The sequence below is a fragment of the Pteropus medius genome, unplaced genomic scaffold (assembly GCF_902729225.1).
Source record: "Pteropus medius unplaced genomic scaffold, Ma_sr-lr_union100, whole genome shotgun sequence".
Lineage (NCBI taxonomy): Eukaryota > Metazoa > Chordata > Mammalia > Chiroptera > Pteropodidae > Pteropus > Pteropus medius.
In genome coordinates, this window is record NW_024342471.1 from 21,506,524 (window position 1) to 21,525,401 (window position 18,878).

General features: G+C 39.9%; 1 protein-coding gene across 2 annotated transcripts in view; it reads left to right on the forward strand.

Moving 5' to 3' along the window:
- Positions 1-18,116, forward strand: part of TSHZ2 (teashirt zinc finger homeobox 2) — a 406,844-nt gene extending 388,728 nt beyond the window's left edge. For both annotated transcript variants that reach the window (XR_005653180.1, XM_039864648.1), the window contains one exon: positions 10,345-18,116. The gene's annotated coding sequence lies outside the window, so the exon portion shown is untranslated. The remainder of the gene's footprint in view (positions 1-10,344) is intronic.
- Positions 18,117-18,878: the final 762 nt, after the last annotated feature.

Here is an 18,878-nt window from a genome sequence, read left to right on the forward strand (position 1 = left end):
ATCCCAGTTCTGTCACTTTCCAGGCCACATGCTGTTGGTCTCGTTCCTGAAACCTGCGTCCGTCAGTTTCCTGACCTTCTAGCGAAGGAGTGTGTGAGTTAGCTTTGGGGATTGCTATAGGAATTAAATAAAACAACGGCAGTCGTACCTCGCACAAAGAGTAGGCACCCAATGAATGAAACCTGTCATTAAAACAAAGGGAGGCTCTTGTTACAGAGTGGGCGGACCTAGGAATACCAGGTGCTGTAGGCTTAAAAAAAAAAAAAAGTGGGCGGGCTTGCTTGGAATATCTAAACATGTGTCCCGCCCACGAACCCCCTTTTCCACTGTGGACGCACCACAAACGGTGCTGCATAGGCTCAGCCACATAATCACAGTGGTGCAAAAAACAAACAAGTTCTGCCTATTTATCTCCCACACTTGGAAGACGCGCCATTCTTCCTAAACGCCAACAACTCACACTTCGGCAGCAATAAAGTCCCCTTGCCGCATCCATGCAGTGAATCTCGTCTGGTAAGTTAGTTGTAATAAATAACGTTAGGCTCTGCTCTCCACTTAGAGAAGATGGGTTCCACTGTGAATCACATCGTTGGCACTTTGGACCTTAAGCTGTCCAGGTTGTTTATGGTGGTGTTTGCCAGTATCTAGACCTCTTTCAAACAATTTAAGTGCCCTTTTGGAGTATATGAATGTGGCTCAATAAAAATGGGTATGGAGAAATCGTTTCCTTGTCTCTCTTCTTACGGCCGTGCACCAAAAGCAACCGTAGTTGAGAGTTGTCGAATGGCAGGTACATAATTGCCAAACGAAATTATAATGAAACCACCATGGACACTTCTCGTCCCGTCATCAGGATGTTATTCTGATCTTTGCCGTCCTCTTAATTTATCTCTTAAAAGGATGACAACAGCTGGACAGGTTTTCAGGCTTTACTACTTTTCATTACATAGCCTTACTGAGCAATGTGCCTTTAGAAGATTCTAGTTAGTTCCATTGACAGCAGGAAATACCGGCTAAGAGAACAGGCTTTGAAGTCAGACAGACATAAGTCCAGATGCTGGCTCTGCTACTTGCTAACGGCCTGACCTTGAGTAAATGTCTTCACCAATTCGAGCCTCTGTTTTCTCATCAATAAATGGGGAGGGACGATGAGATCTACTGTAAGGCATTGGCTTAAAGCGCAGAGTTTATAATGAGCACCGAGGTGTTATGAGTGCTTTCTACTTTCCTCTTCACATCCACGTCGAATGTTTTGAAATGCTATTTTATCCTTTTTTTATAAAAGGGGAGAACTTATTTTTACCTTCACATCTGAATTGACAACTGATTTCTTTTCAACATTTGTTTAAAGTCTGAACTAAAGAGCTTCTCGTCTACTTATTTTTTTTAATTTTCGGAAGGAAAGAATAATCCATTTTCCGATACCTATGGTTACATTTTCTAACATATGGGCAGAATTTTATGTATGTATTTTTTTATTTATTCTCCATCTTATTCCACAGCACTTTTAAGGTACTATATTGTATATGTTGCAATAGAATCATAAAAGAAAAGAGAATCATTTTTTAAATCTACATTTTATTGAGTACTTATTGTCGGCCAAGCATCCTTTGTGGAAGGTACCATTATTATCCTGAGTCTGAAGGTTTGGAAACAGGTTCATTTCTCCCAATGTCACACAGCTAGTAAGTGGCAGAGCAGAACTATTAATGAATACGCCAAAGAAAAATGAAGAGAGAATATGAACAGAAGTTAATGGGTGTAGACTATAGCCTTAGACAATTACACATGGTTGATAAAAGTTGGGTCACCAGTGTGGCTCTGAGCTTCCTAGTAGTGAAAGCAAAAATGGACACGTGATCCATCCCAGATGGACCTTTTCCACAAGGGGAACATATATCAGGATTTAAGAATACACAAAGCTTTCCTGATACTTAATGTCTTAATGGCAGTTATTTCTTGCACAACTTTGTGATAAAGTGCAATAAAAACAGTAGGCGGTCCTCACGAGAAAACCAAATATTTAAAACGGAAATCATTTCTTTCCGTAAAGAAAAAAAAATTAAAACCATTTCTTCCCGCAAAAAAATACGTTTTACTTAACACTGGGCTCCATCCCTTTTTAATAATTATTCAGTCCAAGCTTCGTCAAAGCATCATACTGAGAAGAGATTCATGTTAAAAGCTATTTGAGGGGCGGGAGAAGAGAAGGCCTCTCTCGGCTTCATCATTTTTATTTAGATTGACGTACCTTTGGTTATAATTAGGGATAACTGTACAGCAGTTAAGACTTCATAATCCCATCATTAGTTGTCAAGAGATTTTCATAGGGCAAACCCTCGTGCCATTTCTTTCATTTCTGTCTCTTAACTACTTGGGCAGCCTGAGGTTGAAGAGTGTGCTTTAAGAAAGAGATTTTCTGCTGCCATTGAAATCTTCTAAGCTGACACACAAGTAAGGACACAAATTACACCTAGCGACAGCTTTTACACCACTCTCAGGAGGCCCCGCGTCTTCCCGACGTCTGTGTCGTCGTTCCCCAAGACGTCGCCCTGTTTCTGCCAGTTTCATTCAACTGCCATTTTGCACACAGTGGCAAAGAGACTTTAAACCATTTCAAGGGCCGCCCATTAAGTAGACAAAAGGGGAACTTATGTTTTTTCATCGTTTCCAATTCGTCCTCTCTGTTAGATACTCAAAGTTGGTGATCCAGGGTAGAGGTCAGCTTAGAAGATGTTACTCTAGCACTGATAAGAAAAACCCACAGCAAAACTCTCCTCCAGCCTTAGAGCTATAGGCAGTTGACTCTGGTTTGTGTCACGAAGCATATATCATGCATTTCGGACACAGGGTTGATTTATCACAAGTAATGCTTTAAAAGAGGAAGTTCAAAAGTTGAGATTTTTCCAGTGTGTCGATTATGACTACATGCCATTTGTATTTAAATATTCCAAAGAGAAGACTATCAAGATCAATCACAGTATTGCCTCCTAGTCTTCAAGGATCTGATCAAGCACAACCTTTGGCAAAGAATTTGTGGTCTCATCCGTACAGATCCAAAATCAGGAATAATTAGTTCAGTGGTTAAGAGTAACGGCTCTGAAATCTAGAAAATATATATTCCTATTAAATATTGGAATATTCAGTTCTACTTATTGTCATGTCCTCTTGAGTAAGTCACTTCAATTATCTAAACTTCAGTTTTTTCCTCTGTAACTCTGGATACCCCTTTGGATGATTGAGATGATTAATGGAAATAATACATGTGAAAATTAACAGCCATGACCCAGATGCTACTGATATAACTTTAAATTTTTGTCATTGACTCAACCTCTTCAAGGTTTGATATACTTTAAGTCCCCCTCAACATTCGGAAACTGAGCTGCTTTTTTTTTTTTTTATCTGATTTATTTTTTAACCTCCCTCTCCAAGAGCAATTAGTCTATTTTCAATGATGGGAAAACTGTAGGGAAGAAAAGAATTAAGAAAAAGCCAAAATATAGCACGTGATATTTCAAAAGATTATCCACCTACTCACATGAAGCTGTGTCTAGCCTATAAAGAGTACTCAATATATTTATTTTATTCATTCCAAGGATTGAAGTTGGTCCACCAAGGTTTAAGGGTTTCTCCACAGGGATATTTCTCTTAGGAAAAATTAGGTGAAGCACCAATAATGAAATTCAGCAATTTTAGGTAAGCCGATTTGGATTTTCAAATTGTAAAATCAATTTGAGGAAAAAATACTAACTTCGGGTTCCCACCAGAATTATAGGGTTAAAAATCATTCATCTCTGTTTCCATTTTGCGTCCTGTCACAGTCTTTTTTCAATGACACATTTTATATATATTCAGCATTTCTGTTTCACTCTCTTTTTTTTTTTTTTTTTTTTCAATCTTAAGAAGTCCTGAATTAAGAGTCAGGTTTCCTGACCCCAACACTTAATCATCATAGGAACAAATTATTTAAATTCTCTCAGCCTCAATCTCTTTATCTTTGGACTACTGATATTTATCCAATATATTTCAGAAGACACTATATATGTGAATGTGCTTTGAAAAAATGTAAATTGCTTCAAAATGGCAGGATAAATTATTCTTTGAAGTTGAAAGTACCAAACAGTTGGTAAAGCTTCTTGGTGTCCACTTACATTTCCTGGGACTAATTTTTCTAGTCTCTTCCCTTTTTTCTTTAAGTGTTCGAAGTTGTCTCTTTGATGGAATTAGAGAAGTAAGGATTCCAGATAAATCTACTTTTTTTATTTTGTATTGTTTTAGTAATAAATACTTTAAAATGTCTTTTCCCTTTTTTGGCTTTTTCTTAATTCTTTTCTTCCCTACAGTTTTCCCATCGTTGAAAATAGACTAATTGCTCTTGGAGAGGGAGGTTAAAAAATAAATCAGATAAAGTAATAAATACTTTAAAATGTCTTTTGCAATAGATAGTCTTCAAATTTCCGTCTTCAGGGTCTCATTCACTCATCTGCTATCTGTCAAGTACCAACTGTTTGCGAGACATTGGCTTATATGTGCTTGGGATATAGCTATAATCAAAATGCACACAGTCCCTGCCTTCCTGGGGTGTACAGGCCAGTGCAGGAGGCAGACACTAAACCAAAAATTTCATGTACGATTATGTTGATGAATTGCAAAAGGTCCCATAGGGAAAACATAAATGTGTAATATTATTTTTTTAAAAAAAGGAACTTAGTCAAGTTTAATGGGTAAAAGAAGACTTCTCTGAGGAAGTGACACTTAAACTAACCTTTTAAGGATGAGAAGACGCTAGGCAAACAGAGAAGAGGAGGAATAGCATTCTAGGCACAGGGAACAGTATCTGCAGAGCCCCGGAGGCACATTTCAGGAGCTGTCAGAAGGCCAGTGTTCTTTGGACACGTCAGCACGACGCGGAGACGCAGGCAAGGTCAGAGAAGTGGCAAGGCCAGGTCAGGTGGAAAGTTTTAGAAAAACAGGGGATTCCTTTCTAAACGCAGAAGAGGTCACTACAGAATAAGCTGGGAGGAATTGAGAAGAGACCCTTGCGATCTATTTTAAGTTTTCATAAGCTCACATGTTTGCTGCATGGAAAACGGTCACCTGGATGCAGAGTGGAAGCAAGAAGCTCAGTGAGTGGTTAGGACAGTCCCAGGGTCAGGGCGGAGCATATGCACAGGCTTGAACTGGGGCACTGGGGGAGGAGACGGAATAGAGTTTGGCAAGGAATTTTATGATGAGGCGTCTAGGATGACCCATACTTCTGGCCAGAGCAATTGAGAGGTCTGAGGTTTCATTTCCTGTGAATAGAAATTGGAGTAGGAACAGGTCGAAGGCAGGAAAATTCAAGTCCCCTGTTTCTGAAAAAGTTACCTTTGCGGTACTTGTGACAGGTACTTCTTGACACAGAGAGGTCAAGAGGCCAGTTGGATGTACAAATCTGGAACTCCGTCACCAGCACCCAGGTGATGTCTAAATGTCACAGAACTGGATGTTTGCCTAGGAAGGGCTTGTGTGGGCACGGGTCTCAGCCCTTTGCCGACCTGGCGTGGACATCTCCAGACAAACATTTTAGAATTTCTCATTGACTCTTCTGAAATAAAATTCATAGCTCAAATGACCAGCTTCCACACCTAACTTCAAAGAGAAATCATCTCACGCTGTGACTGTACAGTAAGAAAGAAAAGGAAAGCATGTGTGCACAAAAGTTCACTAGAATAGGACTTCTCACACCTGACCGTGTCTAAGAATCACCTGGGCATCCTGCTGAAATGCAGAGTGTGAATCGGCAGGGTGGGGGTGCACCTGGCACTACGTTTCTAACAGGTGATGCCAGTGCTGCTGCTTTGCGGGCCACAATGAGAGGAACGAGGTCCTCGGAGGAATAATGAGGTCATCGACATGAGCTTCTATCTGTAGATTCACCGTGAACACGTCAGCAATAAAGGCAGATCAGTTCGGGGCTGTCGAATGGACACCTCAAATATCACAACAGCAATGCCAGAGGTGACTCGATTTCCTAAAACAGCAGAGAACTCTCATTAAAATTCCAAATCATACGTAGTTTCTATTTGTTTGCGAGATAGCTTTCTTTCTGGAAAAAGCGGTGTGCATGAAACTGCCTCAAAGACTATGTGTGTATATGTAAACTGGAGTTAGATTCTAGGCTCAAATTTATTACAAAAACGTTTTTCACCTCCATCAGTGATCCTGAACCGGTTATAATTTTACTGCCTCCCTCAAGGGACAACTGGCAATATCCAGAGGTATTTTGGGTTGTCACACTCGTGGATAGGGGGATGCTCCTGGAATCTAGTGGGTAGAGGCCAGGGATGCTACAAACAATTCCCCGATGCACAGGACAGTCTCCTACAACAGGACAGTCTCCTACTGAACAATAATGAGTTCAGTGGTTAACTAGTGGCCCAAGATGTCACTAGCGCCAAGGCTGGAAAACCCTGACCTACAGGGAGATTTTCGAACGTGGTGCAGGTTACGGGGACAATACCACCGTGTAAGAAACTGTCACATACATCGCAAGATGCCTAACATCCTCGGCTCCTGACCATTAAATGCTAGGGGTGTGCCCATGATTGTAGTGATCGCAAAGGAGCCCCTGGGGACAGTAGTGCAGCTCTGGGAAGAGCAATGCAAAGTGGACAAAGAAGAGGCCGACAGAACTGTGCAAGGGCAAGGACAGCGCAAGAGCCACCAAAATGATTTGTCAGAGGGATTAAACTCCTAGCAAATTAAAGTACATATAATCCCACACATCTGTTGGTGGCTCTGTAATTAATGCAAAATAATTACATCTTTTCGCCTGGCTCTCCCTCGCAAACTCTACTTAATGAACACTGCCAATGACTTTGTAGATATGTAATTAAAAATTTTATTTATTTCTGTTTTATTTTTATAGTAGTAGCCCAACATATTAAAAAAAAAAAAAACGTGCAGCAGCGAAGCTCGACCTCAGTGACTATTTGAGAGGCGACCAAGGATCTTTGCTTTCTCCATTTCTTACTCCGTGCTGCACAGTTCAGTCTGTAAAGAATTCATTACACCAGTTCTCATTCCTCTTCCCTGCATTTTCTAGTTTTAATTTTCTGCCAGGCTTTCATCGTTAGACCTAGGGAAAAATTAAGTTTTTCTTCATCATTTAAAATAAGGAAGAATAAGGAAGGGTATACTGTCCCAAAGTGCCAAGATTCAGGTCTCCAGTTCACCATTCTCTTCTAGTACGGAAACACTGACCTTCCAGAAGAATCAACCACTTCCATCAATCGTGGTGGGATATGAGATCTCTCAGATGGACATAGTATCTTAGCCAGGTTTTAATAGAAGACACTTGTGTCTGGAATTCAACTCACTGTACAGATACTCTCGGGAAAACAACTCTAAATTATGAATATCGCTAGAGTTTAACACTTTACTACACTCAACCATCACAGGCGATATGAGAAGCAGCGATTTAAGGGACCAGAAAAACTGGAACCTACATGCCCTCTCTCTCACTTGCCAGCCACGTGACTGCAGGCCAGATGGCTTCCTCTCTAAGTCTGCATCTCCTGGGCTGGAAAATGCAAGATACCATTACTTCCCGTGCTGCAGCGCTGTGACGCTGACGTGGGCTGAGCGTGGCTAGCAGAGAATAAACTCGACAAATGTCAGGTTATCGCTACCACGGGATCCTTTCACGCTGAGACTCGAAAGAGCCAAGAGCCTGAGTCAGGCATCACACACTGAGATCTTAGGAACCGATGGATTTCGTTTGTTTTCGCACAAGAGTCTGTCAGGAAGGTGTTTTCCAGAAAATGTCACTAAGTATATTTGTGAGTGTTTCGGAGGGAAGAAAAGGATCATCAAACAAATTTGGGAAGCAGCGAGTTAAATAAAGATATATCGGATTGGGTTTTAACTGCAAGGCTTCTCAGCCTTTACTTATGCTAATGTGTACTGTGAATTTCCAAGAAGGGGGCTATAATAAAATAAGGTCATCGTTTTCTTCCTCCCTGCTCCCCTTCCCAGAACAAACTTGGCCCTAAGAGAAACCCAGACAGAGGAGTTTGGGTGTTGACCAGCTAGCTCTGGAATGGGTTCAAGGGAGTGATCAGTGAAACGAGGTTTTGTGTCACTGGTATCGCATTAATATCATGGTGAGGGGGGAGAAAATGGGCGCCTCAGATAGACCTCATGTGAAACCACACCCTTCACCCAAGACTTCACCCCGTTTGACAATGCAAGACACTTTCGCTCTTTAGGGAAGGGAGGCTTTGTTATTCTTTTCTCTTCCTCCCTTTCCTTCCTTCCCTCCTCCTCCCTTCTCCTGATGCCGTTGCAATTTCTGGCCTCTACCTTCCTTCTCGTTCTTTGACCCATCTCGCTTCCTCCAACCACGTGACCGTCCTCCTTCAAGTTCGTAGAGCTGCCAGCAGCTTCCAGACAAGTCAGAGGAAAGACGATTTGCTTTCGTCTCTGCCGCGTACACTTCACGTCACAGGGAGATTGCGGCTTCCACTCCTGGTGACCGTCTGTCATCCGGACTGGCACCTGAAGAGAACATGGGGGCTTCCAAAGTGGAAGGCCTAAACTGAAAGCCATCCTCTGCTTTTTATCAGCTGTGTGACCTTGGACAAGTCACTAACCTCTCTGAGACGCCTTTCTCTTATTTTTAAAATGAGATTGTTTCATTTGGTAGGTATACAGCAACTGATCGTTAGTGTTATAATCACATTATTCCTTACCAAGGAATCGTTTATATTGCCCGTTATGATGATTTTGCATAGAATTTCTCTACACACATCCAAATGTCTTCAATGTGTCTTTATTCTTCTACTAGAAACTTGGCAATTTTCCTTTTCCAAAAAACTAATTAGATATAGGTCCAAGGTGTGGTTTCTTTCACACTAAAATGAGCACTACCACTAAATAATGACATAAACCATGAATACCACCCAGATTGGGCTGATGGAAATTACATGCATTTCTACAATAATCTAAGTAGCATATATCGGTTGGGGTGGGGATTTCACCCCGCTAACCTCCCACAGCAAAATATACGTTAAGTACCACTTCCCTACCACAAAAATGGTCCCATCTTTTTAAAATATTTTATATTTGTCAATTACTGTTGACATACAATATTATATTAGTTTCACGAGTACATCATAGTGATTAGAGTTTTATATCACTTCTGAAGTGATCACCTTGACAAGTCTAGTACCCATCTGAAAAATGGTCCTTTTGAGTCAGGAATTCCACATGTGGGAATTTAAGCTTATGAAAATGCAGCATACTGAAAAGCTTTGAACACAAAGATGTTCATCACAGTTTCATGTATCACCAAATAAAACTGGAAGCCAATTAAATGTCTAACATCAGAGAATGATTTAGTAAATTCTGATAGTGTAGGCGATAGATCTCAAGTAGCTGTTTACAATGATGCTTGCAAGTGAAAAACCAGAGGAAAATATTACACAGTGGACACTTGCGACTACGGAAACCTAGCAAAAATGCATGGACAAAGAAAACACTAGAAGAAAATATAGCAGAGTGTGAATAAGAGGTCTCTCTCTGGATGGCGGGGCCCTAGATCAATTGTTTTTATTTTTCGGAATGCTTTATAATAGAAAAATCATACGTTATATTTTTATTTTATGTTGTGGTTAAACGCACACAACATAAAATTTACCATCTTAATCATTTTTAAGTGAATATTGTCACGCAACCATCAGCACCATTCGGCTGCAGAACCTTTTCATCTTGCAAAACTGAATCTCTTTCCTTATTAAACGGCAATTCCCATTCTCCCATCCCCCACAGCCCCTGGCAGCCACCGTTCTGCTTTGTGTTTCTATGAGTTTGACTACCTTAGGTACCTCATATAATGAAAAGTATCTTTGTCATTTTACGACTGCCTTATTTTCACTTAGCATAAAGTTCTCGAGGTTCAACCATGTTGTAGAATGTGTGAGAATATCCTTTGTTTTTAAAGCTGAGTACTATTCCATTGTATGAGTAGACCACATTTTGTTTGTTCACCTGTTGATGCACATTTGGGAAGCTTTCACCTTTCGGCTATTGTGAATAATGCTGCTACGAACGTGGGTGTACAAATATCTCTTCCATACATTATATTTTAAGGGTTTTTTTCCCCCCTAAATTGGTGTTTCCTTTCTATGTTCCATTAACTGGTTACATCACACCCTTTATTGGGCTTAAGTATGACTCTAGGCTGACGGTTACCACCGGTGAAAGAGTATAGGTGGGCAATTTGACTACCTGGGTGAAATAACTACTCTTCCTCAGAAAATAATGCATCTTTTTTTGTTGTTGTTCTGATTCCCATTGCAGGACAAATGCCTTAGTTTCAACTTTCCAGCCTGGATGCCCCTCACACTGAGTCTTTCTTCATTGCACCTGACATTGAACTCCTCCTGACACCCTGCTCTGAGAAGACTGCCAAAAAAAAAAAATCGCCCCAGCCATTTCTCTTCATCCTCACTAACAATTTGGTAATGAAGTATTGATTTCCACTTCTCTGCTTATGGATGATATTAGATTTTCATTGATAAACTGCAATGGGGCCGTCTCGTCTCCACGGTCCCCTTTTCACTGTCACGAGAAAACAAAGTGCCACCGAAGAAAAATAATGACTGGGAACATTGATGTACTTATTTTGTCAGTTTGTAACACTTGACAGGAAAGGGTGGGGGGAGTATCAGTCTCCACAGTTTAATGTCCAAGTGCGCTGCACTAAATGTAGACACTTGGAAGCTTACTTTTCATGGTAATGTCCATTTCCTATTTATAACCCCTCTGGGAACGTTTGTCTAAAGGAAATGTTTCTGTTCAGTGCAACAATTACGGTTGCACCTGGATTGCCCAGTCCTGCCCCTGCCCTGGGGAGTCGTCAATCACAGCAAAGTGGAAGAATTATTAAGTTAAACCAGAGTTTGCGCCAAGAAAACCTCTGAACAATGTTCATCTTCTGTGAAACTTGTTCAAATAGTTAGTCTTCACCATGTCGCTGCCGGAGACTTTTTTCCCCATACAGCGGTGGGCATCTTTATTATCATCGTTATCTTCATTGGTTTAAAAAATAATAATAATTTTAAGCATGCACCACTCTCATATGAGACCTGCAAAAGGGGAAGAATTGGGGAGGCTGGTAAGATGCAGAATCTGAGAGGAAGGCAAGGAGATGAGATCAGTGCAGGGTGGAAAGTTCAGCTGCAGCCTTTTCTGGTAATCTCTTTCTGCAGGACCGTTGTTTATGGGCTTTCAAACGCAGCTTAGCTTTAGAAGCAACAGAAAGCATGAAATAGGGTGTCCATTTTAAATGTGTTTCTGCAACTTTTTTCATTAAAACTTTGAGGGCCCAATTTTAATTTGTGGAATATTCCCGTTAATAATGAGATCTAATTAAGACATCCATTAAAAGCCCGTTAAAGTTAATTTAACGTAAAAATTCCAATAGAATTGTATTAGATTTTCTCCATTAAATTAACGTTATGGATTTTTAACGGATGTCTTAATTATACGTTATTATTAACAGGAATACTGTATTACACAGATTAAAATCAGGTCCTAAGTCAACTTGGAAAAGCTAAGAGCATGTTTTAATATTAAAAGTCTCGCGTACCTAGTGCTCACTTTGGAAATGCAAGGGGTAGATCTGTTGACTCTAGCTGAGCATTTTCTATACAACTGAAAGCAACCTATAATAGATAAATCCATCATTGCATTTAAACGATGAATTTCCTTATTCTCAAAGGACAAATAAGTCTGGATTGTGTTGTAAACTGCTACTCAGCTATAGGTGAAATATTTTAACTATTCTAGGCACAACATTAGGAACTAGATGACTTTGAAACAAAAGAAATATATATATTTTTTTTTGCCGTTGCTTTAATTACCAAGGGTATCACCCTGAAAAAAAATCTCAACACCAACGAAATGAAGCCAAATATATCCAAATATATTCTCTTCACCATTTCTCATGGAGGCTGCCTGTTGGAATTGTTTTGAAAATTTTGACATGATCCCTAAATTCAACATTGGGATTTTAAAAAAAAAAAAAAACTTCTTATTTACCTCCTAGGGAAAGTGTTGCCCTTATGCCACATATAATAGCAAATTGCTTTTTTTATGGCATGCATAACCTAGATGGGAAAAAATATGGCGCTTCGGGGAAGGAGGGAAAAAGTAAATGAAGTTCCAGGAATGTCATTCTGAAGTAATGAGGCATGGACAGAAAATATACCCCTCACATCATCGGATTGAGATGGCAGTCGAAATAGCTTCATTGAAGTGTCAGCACTCATCCATCAATCAATCACCCACAAGGAAAAATAGCAACAGTACAACGGGGCGGCTTTTATGGGATTTACTCATGGGCATAGGGAATAGCGGCTCAAATGTAGTTCTGACATGAAAAGCAAGGTGCTGATATTATTTTTTATGATGGGAGGATCATAAAGTGAATTGAGAACAGCGAGGTCTGTCTTTGCTTAACCTGTTCAACCAGAAATGAATGGAGCTCAACTGGAAAGAAACAGTCTTCGGATGGGTTAAGATTGAAGGGTGGACTCTTACCGAGTACTGTCCTTTGACAAAGAAATTCTATTAAGGGAAAATCGATGCATTAGCATTGGGGTTCCTGAAGCTGTTAAAAAAAACTGCCTGCTCCAACCCAGGGTTATTAGATAGAGCTTCATAATTCCGATTCTGCCACGACCGTCCAAAAGCAAATTCTTGGGCTCTTGTTCCAAGTCGGGGTGAAACAACACCATTCTCAACTCCATGGAAATAGTTTCCCAAGAAAGAAAAAAATAAATCATCTGCTCCAACTTCTATTCTATATGGCTTTGTTAGTGCAATTTCTATGGAGGGGCGGGGTGGGAGGCGAGAGACAAAAATATTGATAAATTTGGTAAGACTCATGAATTGTCGCTTGGTAACCATAAATGTCACTTACTGAGGGACAGCTGCTAACTTTCTTAGGAAACAAGAGCTGAGCTCATGCTGTGAAATACACACAATTCCGAGTATACTCCTAGAGATCAAGCCTGTCTTCATTTGGCCGGCTCTGTGAGGCTTCTAGAAACTTCTTTCTAGAGAGAAAAACTGAACATGAACTCAGGAGAATGTTTTTATCTGCTTTCATACCATCCTTTTTCTCTCTGTGGATAAATGTAGTTCTGAGAAGTTGGAGCTTTAGAAACGAGGAGGAAGATGACATGCAAATTACACTCCAGTATCTCCATGCAGCCACCAACCCTCGGTATCAGTGAGGATAAGAGATTGCCTTTCCTTCCCCCATCCTTCCTTCTAGCTAAGGCCACTAACCAGCTGCAAATTGAAATTTCCATTGAAAAATTTGTACGCAAACATTTAAATTTTACATATTTGGCCCCATTTTGCAGTTCAGCAAATTCATCAAATACACAGAATGTTACAAAGCACTGGGGGCTAAAGGCAGAAGAGGAAACATAGTTTATTCAGCAAGTTCACCCAACAAATACCAGTGTGCACCTACTGTGTGCATGACACTGTTCTAGGTGCCTGCCACAGGATACTACAGTGAAGAATTTACATATCTGGTCCTCCCGTTGTTATAAAGATAGCCGATGTCAGACACCAGTGGCAGGAGCTCAGCTAGGCTCTAACTCCTCTCACATTATTTGCGCTTTATTTCTGTTTGTCAAAATGATATTTCAAAACAGGGAATTCTTCTTCTGAAAAGCATAGAAGGAAGAAATAGCTTAAAAATAGGTCAAGGCCTAAAAGAACAGAATCGTAGAATAAATTGGACAGCCCAGGCAGTCCCCACAGAATTTCTTTAAGGTCACAAACAGATTTCTTAAAACTCACCCCCAAAATGTGCCTGTTTTGTTGTCGGAGTCTTGCATAATTAATGTCACGGGCACAAGCCACTGGACTGAGCCGAAATGTAGAAAACAAACAAATGAAATGACATATTTGAGAAGCATTTCCGGAACTCTGGTTAAGCAGTGAAGAGATGCGTTTGAGAGTGTGTGGGCACGTGTGTATGTATTCATATATATATATATGTGAATAATATATATATGAATTTTGCTGTCATCTTCCAGGGCCTGTGGACAGTGCCACAGAAAGAGTCCATGGTTTTCTGAAACTTTTCACAGTAAATCCAAAGATTACGAGGCCTTCGAAGGTGCTTGCATTCTGTTGCTTTTCCATCTGTCACTTCCCAAGTTATTTGTATTCAAGCCTTTTCAATGGTTTCATTTTTTAAGCTTGTTAAATGTTTTTGTTTAGAAAAAACAACATTAAAATGTCATTTTCACATGATCTTCTATTCTTTGCAACAAGAATAGAAGTGTGTTAATGAATGCTAAAATAACAATTATTATTATTATTATAAAGAAATATATGGAAGGCTTTAAACACACACACATATACATCCGCAGTTCTAAAAAGAGCAATAAGTAGTATCTATTTCAAACATGCATTAGGCAAAAAAAAAAAATAAAAGAATCACAACTGAACTTTCAGTTTATTTTTTTTCCCCTGTGAGATGTTAAAATGCTAATTTCATTTTCTCCCTTCCTATATGTGGCACTTTCTCAAAATATCTATGAAATACTTTTAGGCATAGATTGAGCAGGAGAAAAGATACAAATTTCCATCCTCTCCCCACCCCCAGAGAGAGAGAGAGACATGTTTTTATTGTAGGGGAAGCATTAAACATTTTGAAACTTGTGAATCATCTTTAGAATTCCTACGGAAGAATTTTACCTCTTCATCCAAAGTAAAAGCCACTTATCTCCTTTGGTTTCCTGTGACAGATTCAGAGGCATACGCAGATATACAATTTCCAGGCTCCTAGTTAATCTTCTTCCAATAGCCACGCACAGCGGGCTAACGGGCGTGGGTGTTTCTCCAAAAATTATTCATGCGCGAGGCAGCCCAAAGCTTCAGGGAAAACTAGAAATGTTTTATGGATTAGAATAGGACGATTTTTAAAATGCTAGTACCAGGTGAAACACCATTTCTGCGACAGGACTCTGTCCGTTTCCTTTGGAAAAATATATTGCAAGTAAAATGGCTCTTTCAAGCAAAGGGCATCCTGACTGATACTTTTCAGCATGCAAATGATCTTACCAACAGCCATATGAGTATCATTAAGGCTTTTAAAAAATGATCTGTTTGAGGACAGATTAAATATTCACAGCCCTTTGTACGATGTTTATTTGCTTAAACCACTTTTGGAACTACAAATAATAACTCTTTTGTGAGAACCCCCAAGAGAAGTTGAAAAATTCAAGAAAATGTATTACTTAAAAAAAAAAAAAAAACTACCACTCCCTTCAACTCCTCCAGAAAATGAATTTCATTGCGTTCACTGAATTATCTTGAACCTAAAATCTACATTTGGACATGAGTCCCAGGAAAAGGCTTATATTTACAGAACTTGAACAATCATATAATTATTTCTCCAATGTGAAGACTGTATACAGTAATATTTTCACTTTCTAAATGACCCATGGAACATCCAGGAATTGTAAATTTGTCTGTACGTTTTTTTTAAATACACAAAATTTAACCAGTCTGGAGAGACAATACAAACGCTTCCTGCTCTGCGTTGAGAGAGATACTACAGAAATGATATTTTGGCGTGCAACACATCAGATGCTAGAATGTGCAATGTGAGTCAAAAAAAAAGCTTACATATGAAACAATTCTCATTTGGCTCAGGGTTCTTAAATGTCATAATATCTCTGGATACAATATACATTCTGGTCTCTGATTATACTGGTATCTTTCTAATCTTTTCTGGCTTGGATGCCTTACATCCTGGTACCCTTGGCATGACTCACAAACTTCCACACCCCTTTAAAATCAAAAGGCCATTGACCATACACAGTCACGGTCTCCTTAACGGTCAACCAATTCTTACTCTGCAGAGTACTTGTAGCTTTTTAGAAAATTAGCCATGAATCATGTTTCTGTTACATATCTGCCCCCTTATGTGAATTCTAGATTTTTTTTTTCCTTTTAAAAAAGGCAGCGGGGGAGGTAGGGCGGAGTGAGTTGGGAGAATTTCATTCGTCCTTGCTTGTAAAGGAAAGTGTTTATTTGCCAGCAAAGAAAGGCGAACACATTTTTATATTAGGAAAGAAGACGAGTCGTTCTCAAAGAAAAATGACGGCGACCATACCTGTAGAATGTTTCTGAGCAGCGTACTAATTTTCTACCGCCTGCATGCTGTATATAGTACATCTGCCTGTATACACGGAGAGAAAACCAGGCTGGTTTCCTTGTGTACCATGTAGCCTGGATGGCTGGGAACGCAAGCCTCCCGTACATTTTTATACTGTATATATTTGTATATACTAACTATATCACCATGTATGAACACAGATTTTGTTATATCTGCTCGTTTCTGTTTCCTACCAAACTGGCCCACAATGGGGTTTCTTTTGTACAGAAAAAAAATAATAATAATATGCTTGTAATTTTTTCCTGATCATTCTCTTTCAATAGCTTATGAAAGAATTAGATCTGAGTTTACAAAGAAACTATAAGACCCAAGTTTGTCTGTCTGCATGAGTCCCGTCCAATTGCTGGATGTAGGGAGGAACCAACAACCCGATTCAGAGTTTTCCTTTAAAGGCATGCTTTACCCCTTGGGAAAACCACAAACTCATCCATGTAGAATTATCTTCTTTGTATTTTATCTAATAGTGCCTGAAATTTTTTTAATGTCTTCTCAGAGGAAGAATTCATAATTGTCAAAATTTGAAACATTAGCTTAATTTTGTTTTTATGACCTCGCAATTCTGCTCCTTATTTATTCGGTTGCTGTCGTAATGGGGCCCCAGGCCATTCCCGACATCGGCGTGTTCTTCTTCTGCGTTAAGGATGTTTTTAAAATTAGAGATTATTGAGCCAACAGGCTGTTTTAATCAAAACCATGTTTCACTTGTTTTTGATGATTATAAATTGTCCTCGCAATGAGAAAAAAAAGTTTTCTACTAGGAAAATTATACCACCCTGTGGCCAAACAGATTCATCGCAGATAGGCATCCGCGCCCACTCTCCTGCGATCTGGAAATTTCTTCCCTTGGTTGGCCACACTTACTTTTACTCCCCATCATCCCGAATGCTAGTGCTCAATGCAGTCACCCTTTGCAAATTTACAAAGGTTTGGCCCAGTTGTCATGGCCCAAAGACAAGCAACCCAGCTGGAAATGACGGCTTTCCAGCTTGAAAAAAAATCCAGGGATTTTCAGAAAAGGTGCTCCTGCTTTTGTCCCTCGGTGCCACCACCTCGTCATCCCTCCTAATTAGAAACGATCTGGTTGTGATATCTCATATCACTTAAATCGGGTTAAAAGAAATATTTGGATCAGCCCTTTACTGAATAAAAATGACTCTGTTTGAGTTGCATTCGAGATGTATGCCTGTGTATGATGCTGCAGTGTCGAAATTATCTCTAGAAGGGGAGATTTTTTTAAATATAATTTTACCACTAGAAATAAATTCTGAGGGTAGAGATGAAGAAAACCCTTAAATTATATCGCTGAAGCCATTATTTTTTACATCTAAAGAGGTTTTTTTTTTTAAGGAAATCATTCTACTTTGAGAATTGTAATTAAAGCCCTAAATAATAGATACTACTTCTTTTAGCTATTGTGAAAAAATAATAACACACTCACCAAGGTTATATGGAGCCCCTCATTTCCATCAAAAAGGTTTCTATAAGTGTATTATTTACATTTTCAAACATGATAACTCTTTCCTTTGTGACAAAAAAAAAAGTCTTTTTTTTTTTTTACTTCCTACTGAGCAGTTATTGGAAATAAACTGTTCCCATCTGAAACTTTATCGTTATTTGCATCAGAAAAGCCAGCTGCCCGCTTTGAGGACCTGGGTGTGTTCAATTATGATTTTGCTGGAGGCCGTCCCTCATTTTAATGCTGCAAATATTGAACCACCTTTCCGAAACCTAGCTCACCCGGTAGAGCACAGACACGCCTCTCAACACCATTAGCTTTGCAAATGGCTTCATTTCCATCGACGCCTACTTCCGCTTTGGCCAATTGAAAAATGAAAATTAAAGGAGAGATGAAGAAGAAAAAAAAAACACAGATGCACTTAAAACATGAAAAGAATTATTTATATGATAAAAAATATATTTAGATTTTCAAAGCACAAGACTGAATAGAAGTGCTCTTTTTAGTCTTTCTGAAGATATTACTGTTAAATGTCTTTCTACATCAGGCTTAATAAATCTGTAATGACATTTGATGGATTGATTTCTGCCTATGTGTGTTTTTTAAAGCTGGCAAGAGAGGAGAGAGGCAAGGGAGACGGGAAGAGGGGACAGAGGATATACCCTGGGGCCAAGGAGAATATTGACAGGCATCTCTGTTGTTCCCACCCACCCCACCGAACCACCCCCAGCTTCTACCCTCTTCCCTGGTGGATTTTTTTCCTTTTTACAAAAGCCAGCACCCCTTGCTTGGTTTCCGGGCTGCCTTTGCCTGCTCTCATATCTGGTCGGCTTGTGCCTGAGTAATTGATGATGTGCTCTCAGCAGAGGCTGTGGGCAGCTGCCTCACAAATTCAAGGATGCTAGGCAGAGGGCAGATGCGATGGAGACGGCCCAGCCTTCTCCCCTCAGAGTGATGGCCCAGCTGAACACTCAGTTTCCCCACATACCCCTCTCCATTAATGTGCCAGGAGAAATGGACCATGTTTCACACACAAGCTGCCCGAGCAGATGCAGATGCCCCACCAGAAATGATTTGTCGTCTGCGCACAGACAGCTCACGGTGTCCGTGTCGCACGGCTGCATGAGACCCGCGCTCGTTAAATCATAATAGCTACAGGATCAC